This window comes from Rutidosis leptorrhynchoides, chromosome 1 (assembly GCF_046630445.1).
Source record: "Rutidosis leptorrhynchoides isolate AG116_Rl617_1_P2 chromosome 1, CSIRO_AGI_Rlap_v1, whole genome shotgun sequence".
NCBI lineage: Eukaryota > Viridiplantae > Streptophyta > Magnoliopsida > Asterales > Asteraceae > Rutidosis > Rutidosis leptorrhynchoides.
This window is the reverse complement of record NC_092333.1, coordinates 728,152,164-728,173,184: the sequence shown is the minus strand read 5'-3', so window position 1 is coordinate 728,173,184 and position 21,021 is coordinate 728,152,164.

Here is a 21,021-nt window from a genome sequence, read left to right as displayed (position 1 = left end):
TTAGGATTTTTACACTTGAAATCAACTTGCAAAACTAAATTTTGAACCCTCTTTTTCCTTGAAAAAATTCGGCCAAAATGGGAGGAGGAAGGAGAGTTTTTTTTTTTGCAAGTATTATTTTGGATGATAGAATGTGCAAGTGTTTAATGGGTTAGGTAAAGTGCATATGTAGAAGCAAAAGACTCTTCCAAAAGAGCCAATCAAATTTCATGCAATACACCAACCTCCCATGCCCATTTAATTATATAAATTTAAATTTAAAATAAATATAAACTTATATAAAAGTATTATATATAATACTTGCACATTTTTATTTTATGTATACATTATATTTTATAAAACCAATTTATAAAATGTAACATAAAATAATTTATTATTTAACCTATAAATAATTAAATCCTCTATATATAAATTATTCTATAATTTATATATAAATTCATCAAGTAATTTCTCTTTAGAAACCTTTTTTTTTTTCTAAAATTCAAGTGTCGCGTATTTATTTAATGATCCAACCGTTAAGATCAAATACGTATAAGGTGTCGGTAAGCTTGTTATTGGGTATGACCCGACTTGGATCATAACACATTAGCCACATTGATTTAATATGTCTCTCGGGCATACGAAAAACCTTCAATCTCCCACTTGCACGAGAAACATAAGAAATTGATGCAAGTGATGGATACCACCTAACGACCGTCCATCACCCCCAATATGTTATGACTTAGTGCCATTCAATAACATCATCCCTTTCGAGTTCCCCTCTCGAATATGAACAGGTGAATCTTTCATTATCTCCTTTTGTCCTAGTTGTCATGTTAAATCCAAGAGACACAGAGTGATCACTCTCTTCTAGATTTAACTTTATCAGGCCTTAGACATCTGACTCTCAACGAATAAGAGGGACAAATTCCATCTTGACTACATACGTCCTAAATATATACCTTGCATTATGCCTGAGCTCTTCCTTATGAACTACCATATTTCAGAATAGCAAAGGAAAGAATTAAGGCACAATACTTGGCAAATATCCGAACCCAATATGTATCTCAGGTCAGAGGATACAATGATATTCACCTTTACTCAAGATTACATGTGATCAACCACGAAGGCTCCATTTAGTAAATCTTGAGAGCGGGTCTTCCAATATTTGTATCCCACAAATATCTATGAACCATGGTTGCAACCTTGCCCCACATTCATCCCTTGAATGTATACCAATCCAAGTTCATAATAGTCTAAACCTCACACTTGTTCCCACAAATGTGATCGACTACGGAATTTAGAATAATTTCTTATTCATGGATAAAATATGCAAAATAGGAATATGACTCAAGATTAATGAATTAACACCATAATTATATTAATGAGTTTGAACCACTTCGTTCCGTTACAATACTTAAAACAGATCATGACCAATCACTAGAATATCGAAGCCCTAATGCACAAACATGTCCTGCATGTTTTGCTCCATGTAAGAGCTTCGTGAGAGGATCCGCTATATTAAGATCTGTGTGAACTTTGCGAATACATATCATTCCTTTTTCAACTTCATCCCTTATGTAGTTGAATCTCCGCTCAATGTGACGGGTCTTTTGGTGAGCACGAGGTTCCTTGATTTGAGCAATCGCACCCTCGTTGTCACAAAAGATCTCAAGAGGGTCCTGAATGGAAGGGACTACTCCTAAGTTGTCGATGAATTTCTTCATCCATGCACCTTCCTGAGCTGCCAATGAAGTGGCGATGTACTCCGACTCTGTAGTGGATAAAGCAACAACTTCCTGTTTTGAGCTCTTCCAAGAGACTGCACCACCATTTAACATGAAGACATAACCGGATTGTGATCGAGAGTCATCTCGATCAGTTTGGAAACTCGCGTCCACGTAACCTTTTACAGCGAGTTCCTCCTCACCAGACCCATATATTAGAAACATATCCTTAGTTCTCCTAAGGTATTTCAATATACTTTTAACAGCAATCCAATGACTGTTTCCTGGGTTGTTCTGGTATCTACTTGTCAAGCTTAGAGCGCATGACACATCCGGTCTAGTACATATCATTGCATACATGATAGACCCAATAGCAGATGCGTATGGGACTTTCTTCATTCTTTCTTGTTCATCTTTCGTGATAGGACACTGAGATGAACTGAGAATGGTTCCTCTTTGAATAGGTACCAAACCTTTCTTAGAGTTTTCCATCTTGAACCTTTTCAAGATTTTATCAATGTATGTACTTTGACTTAAACCTATCAATCTCTTGGATCTATTCCTATAGATCCCTATCCCCAATATGTATTGAGCTTCTCCAAGATCCTTAATGGAGAAGCAACTCTTTAGCCAAGTTTTGACTTCTTGCATTGTGGTAATATCATTCCCAAACAATAATATGTCATCCACATATAGCACAAGGAACATTATAGAGCTCCCACTAGCCTTCTTGTATACACAAGCTTTCATCACCATTTTTAATGAAGCCAAATTTCTTTGCCTCTTCATTAAAACGATGATTCCACATTCTAGATGCTTGTTTCAATCCGTAGATTGATTTCTTTAACTTGCATACCTTTTTAGGATTTTTCGGATCAACAAAACCTTCGGGCTGTACCATATAGACATCTTCCTCAAGATATCCATTCAGAAAAGCGGTTTTGACATCCATTTGCCATATTTCATAGTCATAGTGAGCAGCAATGGCAAATAATATCCTAATAGACTTTAGCATTGCCACAGGCGAGAAAGTTTCATCATAATCAACCCCTTGAGTTTGAGTGAAACCTTTTGCTACAAGTCTAGCTTTGTATGTATCCAAGTTTCCATGTATGTCAGTTTTCTTCTTGAAAAGCCATTTGCAATCAACTAGCTTGGAGCTAGGAGGTTGCACAACAAGTTCCCAAACTTGATTTTCATACATGGATTGCATCTCGGCGTTCATGGCTTCCTGCCATTTATCTTTATCAATCCTTAATAAAGCATCTTCGTAGTTTGTCGGTTCATCCAAATCAACCGTATAGCAACTATCCACGAGAAACCCATATCTCTCGGGAGGATTACTAATCCTACTAGATCTTCGAACGTCTTGTGTACCTTGATCATCCACTTGATCATTTTCAACATCCTCATGTTGAGTACTAGTGCCAACCAATTGTGTATCATCGGTTTGATCTTGTACCTCTACGAGATCTATCTTCCTTTCACCATTACCTTCCATAAGGAATTTGGTTTCAAGGAATTCCGCTTTCCGAGCAACAAATACCGTTTGCTCGGATGGATCATAGAAGTAATATCCCATGTCATCTTTGGGATATCCTATGAAGATACACTTTGTGGATCGAGCATGTAGCTTATTAGCTACATATCGCTTAGGATAAGCTTCACATCCCCATACTTTCAAGTATGAAAGAGAAGGAGGTTTTCCAAACCACATCTCATGATGAGTTCGTTCCACTTTCTTGGTTGGGGCCATATTTAAAATACGAACCTCGGAGCTTAGACAATAACCCCAAAATGATAGAGGCAACGAGCTTCTTGCCATCATAGATCGAACCATATCCATTAGGGTTCGGTTCCTCCTTTCGGAAACTCCATTAAGTTGGGGTATTCCGGGTGGAGTAAGTTGTGAGATAATCCCACAACTCTTAAGATGATCTTGGAAGGCATCGCTTAGGTATTCACCTCCTCTATCGGTACGTAGTACCTTAATTGTCTTATTGAGTTGATTTTGTACTTCGTTTTGATATTCTTTGAATGCTTCAAACGTTTCGTCCTTATGTCTCAATAAGTAGACATATCCGAAACGACTAAAGTCATCAATGAAAGTAACAAAGTATTTTTCACCATTCCTAGTCATGGGTTTAAAGGGTCCACATACATCCGAATGTATTAATCCCAATAAATCTTTAGCCCTCTCATAAGTCCCTTTGAAAGGTGCTTTAGTCATCTTGCCTTGTAAACAAGATTCACATACATCAAACGAATCCATTTCATTTGATTTCAAAAGTCCATTCTTTTGAAGTGTATGCATTCGGTTCTTGTTTATGTGACCAAGGCGACAATGCCATAAATAGGAATCACTCAAATCCCTTTTGAGTTTCTTGGTGCTAGTATGGTATATAGAGCTCGATGATGCGTCATCATGAACCAATTCATAAATTCCATTTGAAGGCGAAGCCTTGAAATAGAATACATTATCTTTAGAAACATGAATATCATCATCAATAAAATTAACAATGTAACCACATTGTTTTAAGCGAGAAATAGAAATAATGTTTCTACACAAATCCGGAGCATACAAAACATTTTCTAAAATAAGTTCCAATCCGCTTGGAAGCTTCAAAACAAAATCTCCTTGAGCATTAACATGCACCTTTGCACCATTGTCCATATAGAGACTTGATGTTCCCGCCTTATGATCACTTCTTTTGAACCCCTGCAAAGAATTGCAAATATGAGTTCCACATCCCGTGTCTAATACCCATGTATTAGAAGAAGTAATATTAAGCTCAATATATACCATATATATATTACCTGAGGTTTGCCCCGCATCCCTCTTGTCCTTTAACTCCTTAAGATAGACCGGACAGTTTCGTTTCCAATGACCCATCTCACCGCAACCGAAACATGGGTCTTCTTTGGGGTTTGCCTTCTCGGCTACCTTTTGCTTCTTAGCCTTGTTGATGGTTGGAGTAACCATCTTCCCCTTCCCTTTGCCTTGATAGGCGGGTCCTTTTCTCTTAGCCACCTTTGGCTTAGAGGTGTTACCTTTGGACCCACCTTGATCGATTGCTAACACGGGTAAAGCCCTTTTACCCATGCTAGTTTCCGCCGTTCTAAGCATACCGTGAAGCTCACCTATGCTCTTATCCATCCCATTCATATTGTAATTAATTACAAATTGATCAAACCTTTTTGATAGGGAGTTAAGGATAAGATCGGTGGCTAACTCATTTGATATGTTTAGGTTAAGGCGGTTAGCACGATCAATAAGGCTCTTCATCTTAAGCACATAAGATGAAACCGATTGGGTATCGTCCATACGACAAGCATGTAGCGCCCGAACGGTCTCGAAATGCTCGACACGCGCTTGTTGAAGGAACATCTCCTTCAATTGCGTTATCATGTCGTATGCACTATGATGCTCGAAATCCTTTTGGAGTTCGGGAATCATAGTCCCAAGCATTAGGCATGAGACTTGAAGGGAGTCGTGGCAATACTTATCGTAAGAGGCCATTGCCTCCACATCATTCTCATCCGGTTGATCGGGAATGGGGTCCTCAAGTACATACGCTTTATCCTCTTGTTTGAGGACAATCCGAAGATAGCGGAACCAATCCATAAAGTTTGTATGGTTGAGTTTGTCTTTCTCTAAGAGAGACCTTAATGATAGGTTGTTCATGTTAAGTGGTGCGTTTTGCATGTTGTTGTTGTTATTAGCGGCCATCTACAAAATTCAACAAAGTCCTTTTAAGTATCGATTTTAAATTCAATAAACAATACCCTTTTAATTTGTTTTATTAAATATTAGAATCCAACGGTAAATCAAATTTCGGTTAGGTGACCTTTATCCCGTCATTTGATTTAGCTAGGTAGTCATAATGACAATTGCAATCCTTTTGCAACTTCTAAGTTATGGGATCATGCAATCCTTTTGCATGGCATATTAATCCCATCAACGCCTATTTGTTCCTCATGCTTCGGTGACCCTAAGTTCATGATTCCCAAATCAAGTCGTCCTACTTGTGTAGACATGTAAATTTAACAAACAAGTGGTTAGGTGACCTTTATCCCACTAGTGTGCGAAATTTACCTTATTCATATTAGTCCGCTCATGACGGTTAGGTGACCTTTATCCCGTCAAGAGTTTCTTAATATGTCTAAGTGTTTTCATAAAAGGATGGTGTTTAACTTGTTTACCTTGTTTTAGTTAAAGGGATTTAAGTTTTCTACATTCTAGTTTTAGAAAACAAAATGCTATACACCAACATGCATTTGGTGTGTAGTAAATTTTGAAAAACCCATTTTCATGTCCTTTTAGTAAAAGCAATTACTAGTTATGAACCAATTTAATACTTTTTAAATAAACCATTTTATTTAGGTCTAATAACCAATTATTAGTGTCATTATGTTATGTTTTATTATAACCATTTATAATGTATTAAGCAAGTTGTTAACATGTGATAATCTTGTAGCAACCAATCATACAAACATACACAAACATGCATAACAAAATATGTTCACAATCGGGAGCCATTTTGGTGGGCATTTGTTTAGCCAAAAAACAAATGTCACCGGTAAGGGTTAACAAAAGAAAGCAAGAGATTTTTAAACAAAATCTCCCACTTAATCTTGTAATCTTCAAAGCTCCATCTTGTAATCTTCATCTTGAATCTTCATTTTCTTTTTACAAAATTATATCCTAATACAATTTTTTTAGAAAATGAAATAACAACCTATTCTATTTTTACAAACAAATAGAATAAATTACATGAAAAATTACAAGATTACTTACAACTTATTACACACCAAAATTACAAAATTATTACAAATTAATACAAACCAAATGAATGAATATTACAATCATGAATAATAACCAAATCATTCAAACATTCAACCACACGGTCTAGGCTCGATTGTGAACAATAACATAACATCAAATCTTGGCCAAACTTGAAGTCCCAAACCCACTTTTGGGGTCCAAAAATTCGGCCAAACCAACAAACCCACCAAAACTCATGATTTTTACATTCTACTTTCATGCATGTTGGTAGATTGTAAAATAAATGAGTTTACTAGCCAAAAACAAGAAGCATATTAACAAGACTTTGGCTCTAGATACCATTGTTGGGATTTAACAAGTTCATAAACACTAAAATCATATTAAGATTCATATTAAAGCGGAAGCATGTAACCCGATTTGAAACTTGTTTACTTTAACCAATTAAAATTAAATCCCAATAATAGATCATGTCATGAAATATACTTACAAACTAAAAGTGGGTTTAGATTTTTACCTCCTCAAGCTAGTTGAGGGTTTCTACAAAGATGATGAAGATGATGATGAAAGAGCTTCTAACTTGAAGCCTCAAGTGTGAAATACCCCAAGCCTTTTGTGCACCAACACCACCTTTAATTAGTTAGGATTTTTACACTTGAAATCAACTTGCAAAACTAAATTTTGAACCCTCTTTTTCCTTGAAAAAATTCGGCCAAAATGGGAGGAGGAAGGAGAGTTTTTTTTTTTTTTGCAAGTATTATTTTGGATGATAGAATGTGCAAGTGTTTAATGGGTTAGGTAAAGTGCATATGTAGAAGCAAAAGACTCTTCCAAAAGAGCCAATCAAATTTCATGCAATACACCAACCTCCCATGCCCATTTAATTATATAAATTTAAATTTAAAATAAATATAAACTTATATAAAAGTATTATAAATAATACTTGCACATTTTTATTTTATGTATACATTATATTTTATAAAACCAATTTATAAAATGTAACATAAAATAATTTATTATTTAACCTATAAATAATTAAATCCTCTATATATAAATTATTCCATAATTTATATATAAATTCATCAAGTAATTTCTCTTTAGAAACCTTTTTTTTTCTAAAATTCAAGTTTCGCGTATTTATTTAATGATCCAACCGTTAAGATCAAATACGTATAAGGTGTCGGTAAGCTTGTTATTGGGTATGACCCGACTTGGATCATAACACATTAGCCACATTGATTTAATATGTCTCTCGGGCATACGAAAAACCTTCACCAAGGTCGTTACAGTAACAGTCAAAAGTTGATGATAAAGAATATTGTGTTAGCAAAGCACGGAAAAAGAGAAGGTTTGAAACTAGAAAACGGATTGAGCAAACCCTGAAGGAGGCTGTGGATAAATCACAAGGACGAAATCTACCTTCAAAGAATCCAAATGATTCGGTGTCTGCTAAAATCCTTAGCAAATACCTTGCTCCTTACTCTAAAACCCTTGCGGACAATATTCTTCATCATCCTCTTATCTTAAATATTCTAAGATATCATCGTATCTTCCATTATAAATATCCTTCATATTTCTGAAGATATTTTCATAACCATTCTTATCTGAAATCATTTATTCCTTCGCGTTATCTGTATCACATCATAAAGAAAACTGTTTTAGTTTCTAAATATCTGAAACCTCTGAGTGTAAAGTATGAATGTTTTTGAAGTAATGTTGGGAACTGAAGCATGAGTTAGTATAATATAATGACACTTGATCAACGTGATTATATTACAGTAAGTCATGCTGAGTTTCTAAATGGAACGTAATGATTCACAGACCATAATGTCATCATGTGCCATGTTACATGACTCTTATATTCAATCTAATCTCTAAACATATCAAGAACATATTCTATTGATAGTTCTATCTTTTCCTTTGGATTCTGGTAATTTCACAAGTTAAATTGTGCTATTACAATTTCTCTCTTAGAGCATTAGCTATGTTCATTCCAAATTTCATATCTATGAATTTTAGACCATTATTCGCTTGACGTGAAGTTGGGAAAAGAAGACGGAAGCATGAAACTCCAAAATATAAGAAAAAATATAAGCACGAAGACCACGCAGAAATTACAAATCGTGTATATCGATGCGTATAGCAATATAAAGACACGGGAAAACCAAGAACACTATAAACCCAAGAGCATAGTAGAAATTAATGGATTCCTCCAGTGGAAGATGAAAAAGAAGAATGACATATGTGATAGTCAAGAATATATCAAGAATTAAAACTGGATGGAGCATATTGACGAATGTTTTGGAAGTACGAAGAAAGGAATAAAGTATAAAATATGGGAGATGTGGAAATAAGGAAACGTAGGAGGTTGATTTATAGTAAAATATCCGACAGAGAAATCGAGACAGATTATTGCAATAAATCGAAGAGGATCATAATTTCCTTATTCGCCGAGGAATCAAATCTTATATAGATTACAAAGATTTTCTTTAATCCGGAGATCAACCGTGATGACGTCAAAAGATAAGACGAATCCCTATTTTCTCATTTCACTCTTTTACGATAGCATCACTCATACATTTCGAGTAATCGAATTATTTTATCTATATTTCTCAATCATGATAAAACCCTATGAATCAACTTATATTCATCATAATAACATTCTTATTGTTAGCCATGATGATCTCGATCAAATTTCGGGACGAAATTTCTTTAACGGGTAGGTACTGTGACGACCCGAAAATTTCCGACCAAATTTAAACTTAATCTTTATATAATTCTGACTTGATAACAATGAATTTTAATAAATCTTGAACCTCCGGAAAGAGTTTTACACAAGCTTTTGGTCACCCTTTTATTCCGAAGATTCACGAACGTCATAACTTGATTTAATTGTTTAATTGTTTAATTATTGTGTATATATATGGATTTATATATATTTAACTTGAAAATATGATAATTAAATATCTCATTAAGTATATTAACAAAGTATTATATATATATATATATATATATATATATATATATATATATATATATATATATATATATATATATATATATATATATATTTCACACTACTAATTTAAAGTATTTTTGAACAATATATATGTTACTATTTAAACGACGTAATTAACTTATGTTAAAATGTATTTACATATAATGTATTACGAGTGTAAATACATCCTTACAAGTATTGAATACACTTTATAATATACCAATACATATAAAGGATAGCTATACTCATATTTCTATTCAATTTCCTCAAGAATTCTACTCGCATTCATACGGTATTTTTACATGTATTATACACAGTTTCTAGAAGTATTTACTATTGGTATATACCAATAGAAATCTGAAATTATTTGTGTAATATGTCATCCATGACCTAATTAATTTAATATGTCATGTATGACTTAATACAATTTAACTTATCTTAGATATTTTCACTAAAAGCCAAAATTATAAGCTTATAAATAAGGACCATTTTAACTCATTTTTACTCCACATTTTCTTAAACTAAAAACATACACTTGAATGCTCTCATATCATACTTCAATCTCAAAAAATTTCCTCTTCATAATCAAGGTAAAATACTTCTCAAAATCCTTGTTCAATTCCTTGTATAGTTGCTATCTTATTATACTTATAAAACTTGTAAAAACTAGAACTTGTTTTGGTGAACACCAAGCTTGTTTGAAAAACTAATCTAATCTTTCTAAATTAACTCTAATAACACTTATTTATATGTATTATGATGTTATATTAAGTTAATATAAGAACTTATAACTTGTACATATGAAGAACACCTTGAAACTTAACATATATCGTTTAATCTCCATTCGGTAAAAAGCGGGCTGTTTTGGGTTGGGAATTAAAAACCTATCTTAGACTTTAAGTTCGAGGCTAAGACTTTGGAAATATCTTAATATATATAAATAAGACTTACAGTATTTTTTTCATGATTTTAGAAAAAGTGGAAGTATTTTATCAAAAATCATATATTGGGTGGATGCCGGGATTTTTCCAAATCTGTCCACCGACACAAAAAGAGGGTAAAGCTCTAAAAATTACTACTTGGGATGAACTTTTTTAATTGGTTTTGTAAAATTTACTTCTTAATGAATCCATATCAATTTGATTCACTTTAAACGGAGTTGTAATGAATATTTGGCGAGCAAAACAAAATCTGCTAAAATTAACGTTGTATGGACGAAATTTATATTATAAAAACTATATTAACCATATCCTTGTTAACTTTTCCTATATCCTATATATATTTGGACATGTTATTAGTAGTATAACATAATATTATAATCTTGGTTAATTCTGTGATTGTATATATGTATAATAATATTCTTGGTACGTCCTAACACAATAAGTATACAATACGTTTTGATAAATCCTAAGACAATACGTACACAATATGTACACAATACGTCTTAGTTAATTCTAAGACAATACGTATACAATACGTCTCTGGGTTGATGCAAAGACAATACGTATACAATACGTCGTGGGGTAATTCTAAGATTATATATATATATATATATATATATATATATATATATATATATATATATATATATATATATATATATATATACCGATTATTGAACTGTTGGACTTTTTGGACTATTTTAGACTACTAACAATGGACTAATAACATAAAATGTTAAAAATTATTATATAAGTATTCTATGAACTTGCTTTATTTTATTCATATGTTGTATTATTATCTGAATCGTTATTATTGTTATAGGTTCGTGAATCCAATGACGATGGTCATATTTTTAATAATTTGAAAACTTATTATTAATATACTTTTACTACCGTGAGTATATAGTCCCATTTTTTAAACTCTAAAAATATTTTGGGATGAGAATACATGCATTTTATGTTTTACGCCATGGACACAAGTACTTAAAATATATTCTACATTAAGTTGTACCACTTTGCATATCTTCCCTAATAGCTTGGTAACTAATATTTACATGTTGTAAGAACATGTATACACGAATCCTATTGATAAATCTATCGGGTTTGACAACCCCAGCCGGGCTAGTCGCTCTAGTATCGTAAACGATTGCATAGTACTTCATTTTTACTACACTTGGTACAGTGTAGGGAGATTTCATAATAAAGGGAATATGCCACATTAATGGTTAAGTATGGTTACCGAAGCGCTCAACAACTTATAGAATACTTTTATACACTTGCGAGTGTACATATATTTATAACTATGAAATCTTGTGGTCTATATTTATATCGATGATAAACCTATATATCTCACCAACCTTTGTGTTGACTGTTTACGCATGTTTATTCTCAGGTCCTTAAGAAAGTCTTCCACTGTTGCATTATCTGAGCAAGCTGTGCATGGAGTCTCATACTTTTAATTAAATAAAGTGTTGCATTCAATAAAACCTTTGTCATGTATTATATTTGACTGTTATGTCACGTGTGTAGTATTTGAAAACCGATGTATTATGGGGATTATTCCTTAAATAATCGCTCAATTGTTTAAAACGTGCATTATGTATAATAATAGTGTGCTTTTTATGAAACGAATGCAATATTTTCTAAAACGTATCATATAGAGGTCAAATACCTCGCTATGGGACCAATGAATAACGTACCACGTTTATAGTAATATGGACGAGTCGTTTCAGGTCGATTACCAGGTGTTCACCATATGAATGATTTTTATCTCTATGTATGGGATATATATTTATGAGTATTGGAAATGAAAATCTTGTGGTCTATTAAAAATGATGGATATGAATATTGATGATAAACTAATGAACTCACCAACCTTTTGGTTGACACTTTAAAGCATGTTTATTCTCAGGTATTAAGGAAATCTCCCGCTGTGCATTAGCTCATTTTAAGGATATTACTTGAAACGCCCCGTCCTAATCCATCCGGACGAAGTCCATATCGATTATAAATGATTCATAATAGTTGATTACATCTCGAGGTACTTGACCTCTAAATGATACATTTTACAAACATTGCATTCGTTTTTAAATGGCAAATTTTCATTTCATCGAAAGTTGACAGGCATGCATACCATTTCATAATATCCAAACTATAAATGACCTAATCTGTCATTTACTTAATAATAATCTCTAATGAACTTCAACGACTCGAATGCAACGTCTTTGAAATATGTCATGAATGACTCCAAGTAATATCCTTAAAATGAGCTAATGCACAGCGGAAGATTTCTTTCAAACCTGAGAATAAACATGCTTTCAAGTGTCAACCAAAAGGTTGGTGAGTTCATAGATTTATCATAAAACAATAAAATTCATCATTTTGATAGACCACAAGATTTAAATGCTGCATGGTACAAATGGACCCGAATCCTATACCCACCTGTAATGTACATGCGATATCTTTTAAATACAGTACACCTTTCTCGTGTACGAAACCATTTTTAACAAATCTTTGTAACCGTACACATCTCGTGTACAAAATATCATACACATAACCTGTGTATAAAATCATTCTCTCGATATATAACATTCATATCAATTGGTGGCAATTATCATGTCCACATAATTCAATGGTGGCAATTATCATGTCCACATAATTCAATAGTGGCAATTATCATGTTCACATAATTCAATGGTGGCAATTATCATGTCCACATAATTCAATAATAATCCGCAGAACTTCTGTCTGCATAATAACTCATTCGAGGAATATTTTGCTTGTGTCTATCTCGTCAAACATTTATAAAAGCATATCATGTATTCGCAGTTCAAAATATATTTTAAAAGCATTTAATAAAGCAGTTGTAAAAACAGCGCATGTATTCTCAGTCCCAAAAATGTAAAGAGTAAAAGGGAGCAAATGAAACTAACGATACTGTATTTTGTAGTAAAAATACACATGACGACATTGAACAACTGAACAATGCAGGGTTGGCCACGAATTCACGAACCTAAATCATTTATATATATATATATATATATATATATATATATATATATATATATATATATATATATATATATATATATATTAACACATATAATTGAAATGGAACAATTTATATATATTTATTAGTCATATTATCTTTATGTTAATAACTTATATGTTTCATAAATATATTCATTTTATGTATTTTAAATAAAAATATAGTTCTGTTTTATGTATTAAGTATAGTTATATATAACTAATAGTTATTTGATAAAATAATATTAATAAATAATAAGTGAGAAGTGGTATCTTTTTATGATAATAATAATAATACTAATAATAATAATTATAATGATACTTTTAATAGTAATAATAATAATTTTATTTAATCATGACCTAATCATACTTATATTCCTCTTACTCATAAACGTACTTATAATTATACTTCTCGGTTGTAATTAACTTAGTTATATTCATGATCATAATCATAATCATTTTTATTTTAATATATCTTAACATAATTTATATCTATTTCTATTTTATCATAAACATAATGTCAATTATTAGTAGTAGTAGTAGTAATAATAATAATAATAATAATAATAATAATAATAATAATAATAATAATAATAATAATAATAATAATAATAATAATAATAATAATAATAATGATAATGATAATGATAACAAAAATAATAAGAAGGTTACCTTAATGAAACAAGCCTTAAAAAAAATTAAACGTCCTTGCCCGGGTTCGAACCCAAGACCTCTCGCTTAACCATTTTCCTCCCAAACCACTAAACTGCTCTTTACTTTCTTGTATAAACTCGTACGCCAAACCATTTAATATATTCAAAACTGTTTCCTTTTCTTCTTGAACTAAAAATCCAGATGATCATCATCTAATTCGTCACCATCTGTAACTCGCTGAATATATATATTTTTTTACATCGGCCCAATAGCAATTTTTCTAGGCCGTTCGTTCCCAATTCCAATTAAAACCATAACTAGTCTACTAGGAGTCCAATCTACAATAGTTTAATCAACCCAGGTATTAAGCATAATTTAAAAGGGTTCGGTGCCTTTTTCTTTTTATAATCAAGTGGGGATCTCTAATTTGTAATTGTCGGCCAACGAAAAAAGTAGCAGCCTTATAATATCACCTTTAAGTTGTATCATCAATTAATCATATCAATCATCATCTTTATTAATGTGTTACTTGTTGCAGATGGTATAAAAAAATAACAAACGAATTCAGGTTGATTCATGGTGAGTTTTAAGTGTAAAAGCAGCAGTTTTTAAGGATAAAAGGGTGATGGTGTGTGATAGCAACCTGAAACAGAAACAGTTCGTATGGTTGTAGTAGCAGGTAGGAAGAAGAGAAAAAAATGGAACGTTATCAAAGGTGGTAATGTTTGTCGACAGGAAACAGTAGCAAGATGGGTCTTTTTGAGCCTTGATCTCATTCGATAGACAACCTAAACAATAGCACCGTAGCAGTTTATCTTGATTGTAAGAAAGAAAATAGATAGCAGTAGAGTGTCACAATTTGAAGGTGAAAACAGAAAACTTTAGTGGGTTGTGATTGTGATCGATTAATATGGTGAAGGTTATGGTGGATTGAAAGATGTTAAGTTGGTGATATGGGCTGTGACTTGGTGGTTTCTTAACTTGGTTCAAACAGAAATACCAAACCAGAAAACAAATATCATAAGGTTCGAGGGTGGTTGAACATGGTGGTTTCGATGAGAGAGAGTAAGGGAGAGAGAAGGTTCTTGTTGGGTTTTGATAGTAACAACACAATTTGGTTTATGGGTGATGGAAACCATGGTGGTGGTGATTGCCGGAGTTAGAAAGAAACAAATAGCATCAGTTTTTATTTTACGGTTTAATAGTTAGTGATGGTTCGATGGTTTTGTTCTTGGTCTTTCAAACAGAAAATGGAAGGTAACCAGGGCTATGGTTTGGAACAGCAACGGCTTGGATTCAGGTTTGAGTTTGTATTTTAAATTGAAGACAACGAGTAAGTTAGGGTGACGAGTGGTGATGATTCATGGTAGTTTGTGAATCTGAAACATGAACAAAAGGAATGGAAGTAGTGATCGTTAAATGGTGTTTTTTAATGTTGGTGATGATATGGGTCTTTGGTTTAATGCAAGTATATTGTATATAATATATATAAATGAGATTCGGTTTGTAAGAAAACAAAAATACAAAACAGTAATTCTCATGAATTCAATTTTAGAATAGTTGATGATAGTGGTGGTGATCACGGGTGCAGCATAAATACAAAAAGAGAGAAAGAAAAAAGTACATATATAATTTGATTGTGGAAGAAAACTGGATCCCATGTATCTGTTATAATCTTTCATTTAATCCAACAAGTTAATAAACAAATATAAATATATTAATTTTGTTAATAATATTAAAATCAATAAAAATACTAATACTAATAATAATATTATTAGAAGTAACAAAAAATAATAATACCAAAACAATACTAAGAATACTAATAATAATGATATTTAATAATAATAATGGTAAAAATAACATTTTTAACAATACCAATAAAAATACTAATTTTTATAATATTAATATTATTAGATGATAATAATAATATTAATAATAATGATAATATAACAATTCATACATATCAAATTTCATATTTATATATTAAATGAAAAATATTAATACTACTGATATCACTATTAATAATAAATGAACTAATAATATTATTAATATAATAACTATATTTTAACTTGTAGTTTAATACATTAACATTAACTATGTAATATTTAATAATTAGATAACATATACATATAGTATTTATATCTTTTATATATATTCCACCATACATAAAGATTATCTATAGAAGTTATATATAATTTTAATTTAACAACCACTTAGTTATCTTGTATATTATTTTATATTTTTAATTTCAAATTGTTATATATATACTTACATTTACATATATACATATTTATTTATAAACAATTGTTCGTGAATCGTCGGGATTAGTCAAAGGTCAGATGTATATATATATATATATATATATATATATATATATATATATATATATATATAACACAGTTCAAACTTTTTGATACTCAACCTTACAGACTTTGCTTAACGTGTCGAATTCATATAAAGATTAAGTTTAAATTTGGTCAGAAATTCTCGGGTCGTCACAGTACCTACCCGTTAAAGAAATTTCGTCCCGAAATTTGAGTGAGGTGGTCATGGCTAACAATAAAAATGTTTCCATGACAAATATGAGTTGATAAATGGAGTTTTATCATTATTGACTAATATAGATAAAATGATTCGATTAGGTGAAGCGTACGAATGAAGCTGTCACAACAGATTGAGATAGACTTTTAACTTTTGACGTAGTCACGGTGGAATTTAGAAAATAAGGTGTGTCTTAACTTTTGACGTAGAGGGTTGAATTCCGGAATTCAAGGGATTTAAACAAAATCTTCGAAATCTAAAAGATTTGATTCTTCGATGAATAAGGAAATTAAGATCACTATAATTAAATACGGTGATCTCCCTCGATTACTCTGTCTGTTATTTCCATTATAAATTAAATTCTTTCGTTCAATTATTCTCATCATTCCTATACTTTCTTTCTTAGTTCATACATCCAAACGATTGTAAAAAAAATAATGCTTAATCCAGGTCTGATCCTTGTCCTCATCCTTACTATCGCAACAATCATTCTCCTTTTCCAACTTCCACCAGAGGAATCTGCTTTCTTCTACTTCGCCCTTGGGGTTATAATGTTTTTAATTCTCCCGTGTCTTTATGTTGCGATAAACATTGATATACACGGTTTGTAATTTATGTGTTGTTATCGGGCTTTATATTCTCCCTTATATTTTGAAGCTCTATGCTTTTGTTTTCTCTTCTCGACTTCAAGTCAAGCGAAGAATGGTCCAGAATTCGTAGGTCTGGATTTTTGAATGAACCTAATAATATTCTTAAGCAGAAATGATTTGTAATAGCACGATGAAATTAGCAACTGCTGGAATCATGGAAAAGATAGAACTATCAAGAAAATATGTTCTTGATTTTTTTATAGATTAGATAGAATGTAAGAGTCGTGTAATATGGCACATGATGACGTTAGGATCTGTGAATCATCACATTCCATTAGAAACTCAGCATGAATTACTGTAATATAATCACGTTGATCAAGTGTCATTATATTATACTAACTCATGCATCAGTTCCCAACATTACTTCAATAACATTCATATTTTAAGCTCGAAAGTTTACAGAATATAGAAACTAACAGTTTCTATATGATGTAACACTGATATCATGAAGAGATTAATGATTTCAGATAAGAATAGTTATGAAAATATCTTCAGAAATATGGAGGATATTTATAATGAAAGATACGATGATATCTTGGAATTTCTAATATCGAAATATGGTGAAGAAAATCTGTCCGCAAGAGTTTGGAGTCAGAAGCAAGGTATTCATTAATGACGTTAGCAGTTACTGAATCATTTGGATTATTTGAAGGCAGGTTTAGTCCTTGTGATTTGTCCATAGCCTCCTTCATACTTTGCTCAATTCGTTTTTTTTTTAATTTCAAACTTTTGACTGTTACGGTTGTCTATAGTTTCTGCTGCTTCATTCAGCCTTTTCAACATTTAGAGTATTGATTCGCAGACTAGGTGCTTTTCAGAATTTCAGAATGGAAGATCATAATTCTAAGAGGTAAATGTTATATGTATACATATAACTTTTGATGTAGAAACATTGCGAGACTCATAATACAGATTTGCTGATTCCCAGTAATTGGTATGGCAATTCTTGTTACAAGATGCGGATAAGTACATGATGAGACTTCAATAGATAAATATAGTGATTTGTCGGAGAGATTTAAACCAAGGAGCGACGAGGTTGCTGGTACATCTGCTGGTAATATGGTGGAATATAATAAAAGGTTCCCCGGTAACAATAAAAGAACACGCATATATATCAAGCTTATAGTAATGCTAGTCTGACTGAAAATTCGAAGTTGACTTGCTGGAGCTGTGAAAAATTTGGCTAATTTGAAAAGGAATTGCGAAGTTATTTTCGATAATAACAATGCCAAAGGAGCTAGCACAGATACGTGTTAAACATTTACTCAGGTTCCGAGTGTTTTCAGGTGCATAACTATATGCATCAATCTTTTCTTACGTAGATGAAGTGCGGTTGGTTCATCCTCTCGATTGAGGTGTTTTCAAGAATCATGAAAGGTTTGAACATAGATTGTAATCGTCAAGATACAAATGAGTTTAAGGTGAAATCAAGTGGCAAACTTGAAGAAATGTTTAGTTTCATATGTTATAATCAATATTTTAATTCATTTTAATTGTCCAATCCTGGTAGTCCACAGTTAGCAGTCCACTGTCACTAACTCAATAATTCATATATAGTTTAATATACAATATTCAAATTAATTAATACGTATCGTGACCCGTGTACATGTCTCAGACTCGATCACAACTCAAACTATATATATTATTGTAGAATCAACCTCAACCCTGTATAGAGAACTCGATCATTACTGCATATAGAGTGTCTATGGTGATTCTAAATAATATATATAGATGCGTCGATATGATATGTCAAAACCTTGTATACGTGTCCCGATATTTAAAGTGCGTAAAATAAATAACAGAAAATAAATGACGATAAATAAAGTGCGTAAAGTAAATAACAGAAATTAAATGACGATAAATAAATTGCGATAATTAAATTGCGATAAACAAACTGCGATAAATAAAATGTAATTAGTTAGCTAGGAAAAGTTAGCAGGAATAGTTAGCGTGGATTCTTAACAAAATTTCTCGTAGTTAATTTGTTTGTTTCTATCAAATTTTTATTTCGTCAAATGTTTTCTTCATTATGCCACTTGTTGGATTCTGATAGGTCAAAATCTAAATATGAACTTGAATGAAAATGGTTATTCTGCGGTGAACGGATACATATATCGGTGGTTGTAAGTAGGATAGTAAATGACTGTTGAATCAGCTTCGTCGAATGTACATTGTAATTTATTAATGTGAAATCTGAATATTCCTCGGGTATTACCTACCCGTTAAAATATTTTCACAATTAACACTTTATAAGAAAGAATCTTTAATTACAATCTTTATGAACATATATATATACATATATATTTTCTTCAGATGTAACCATGGATTTAATGAGTTAATATGATATTAAACTCATTTGATTTATCGTTAGAACTAGAATACATAATCTCTAAAATATTAGAGATTACCTAATCGTCATGAAAAACGAAGATAATTGATGTAGAACGATACGTAGAACGATAATTATACTCGTGGTACAGAATGAGATGTTGAGGCATGGATTGTTGATGGTACGGGTGCTGTTACTGATGATACTGTTAGTGCCGGTGATGTTGCCGAAGCTGGTATGTTTTGCACCATATTCTCCAAATTGATTACTCGAGCGTGAAGTTCGTTGACTTATTCTATTATTCCGGGATGATTGTCGGTCGAAACAAGTGGATGAATAAGGTTTAGAATTTTAGATAGAATATAATTGTGACGAGATATTCAGGAAATGAAGGTGAAAATGGTGTTTCGGACTGGTTCACCGGTAAGTGCTTCGGGTTCTTCGTCAAGGGGGTAATTTGGTTGGTGGAAAGGATAGCCTTCTTCTTGTCTCCATTGGTTAAGTCAACTACGAACCCATCAGATGAATTGGGGATGGATGATTGGTTGATTCATTCTGGTGACACTGATTTCGGAGCTCAGGTGAAACTCCATATCGGAATAGTTGTCGGAATCCGAGGGACTCGAACTGGTTGAGGGATTAATCAAGTACGATCAGATGGAGGATTTTCGATAAGAAATAGATTATAGGATGTAGATTAGTACCCTGCAATACATAATTTACATATGCATATATAATACTAAAATCCCATAAGTTACGAAGGAATCTACGGAAGCTGTCAGGCAAAGGTAACAGTAACAGATAAGCTAAGATATGAATTTTATCTATACACTATTCATGCAATCAATGCAGTAAGATGTGTCTAGACTAGGAATGATAAGTAGGTAATTCCCTAAGAATGATAAGCAGGTAAATTTTGACACGAAACGATAAGCAAAACTTTCGACATGCAGACACGATCGAAGTCCAAACTCACTAATACATCTAAACAACTACTAGTTAGACACACTAATGCAAGACCTGGTTCGCTAAGACCACTGCTCTGATACCAACTGAAACGCCCCGTCATAATCCATCCGAACGAAGTCCATATCAATTATAAATGATTCATAATAGTTGATTACATCGCGAGGTACTTGACCTCTAAATGATACATTTTACAAACATTGCATTCGTTTTTAAAAGGCAAATTTTCATTTCATCGAAAGTTGACAGGCATGCATACCATTTCATAATATCCAAACTATAAATGACCTAATCTGTCATTTACTTAATAATAATCTCTAATGAACTTTAACGACTCGAATGCAACGTCTTTGAAATATGTCATGAATGACTCCAAGTAATATCCTTAAAATGAGCTAATGCACTGCGGAAGATTTCTTTCAAACC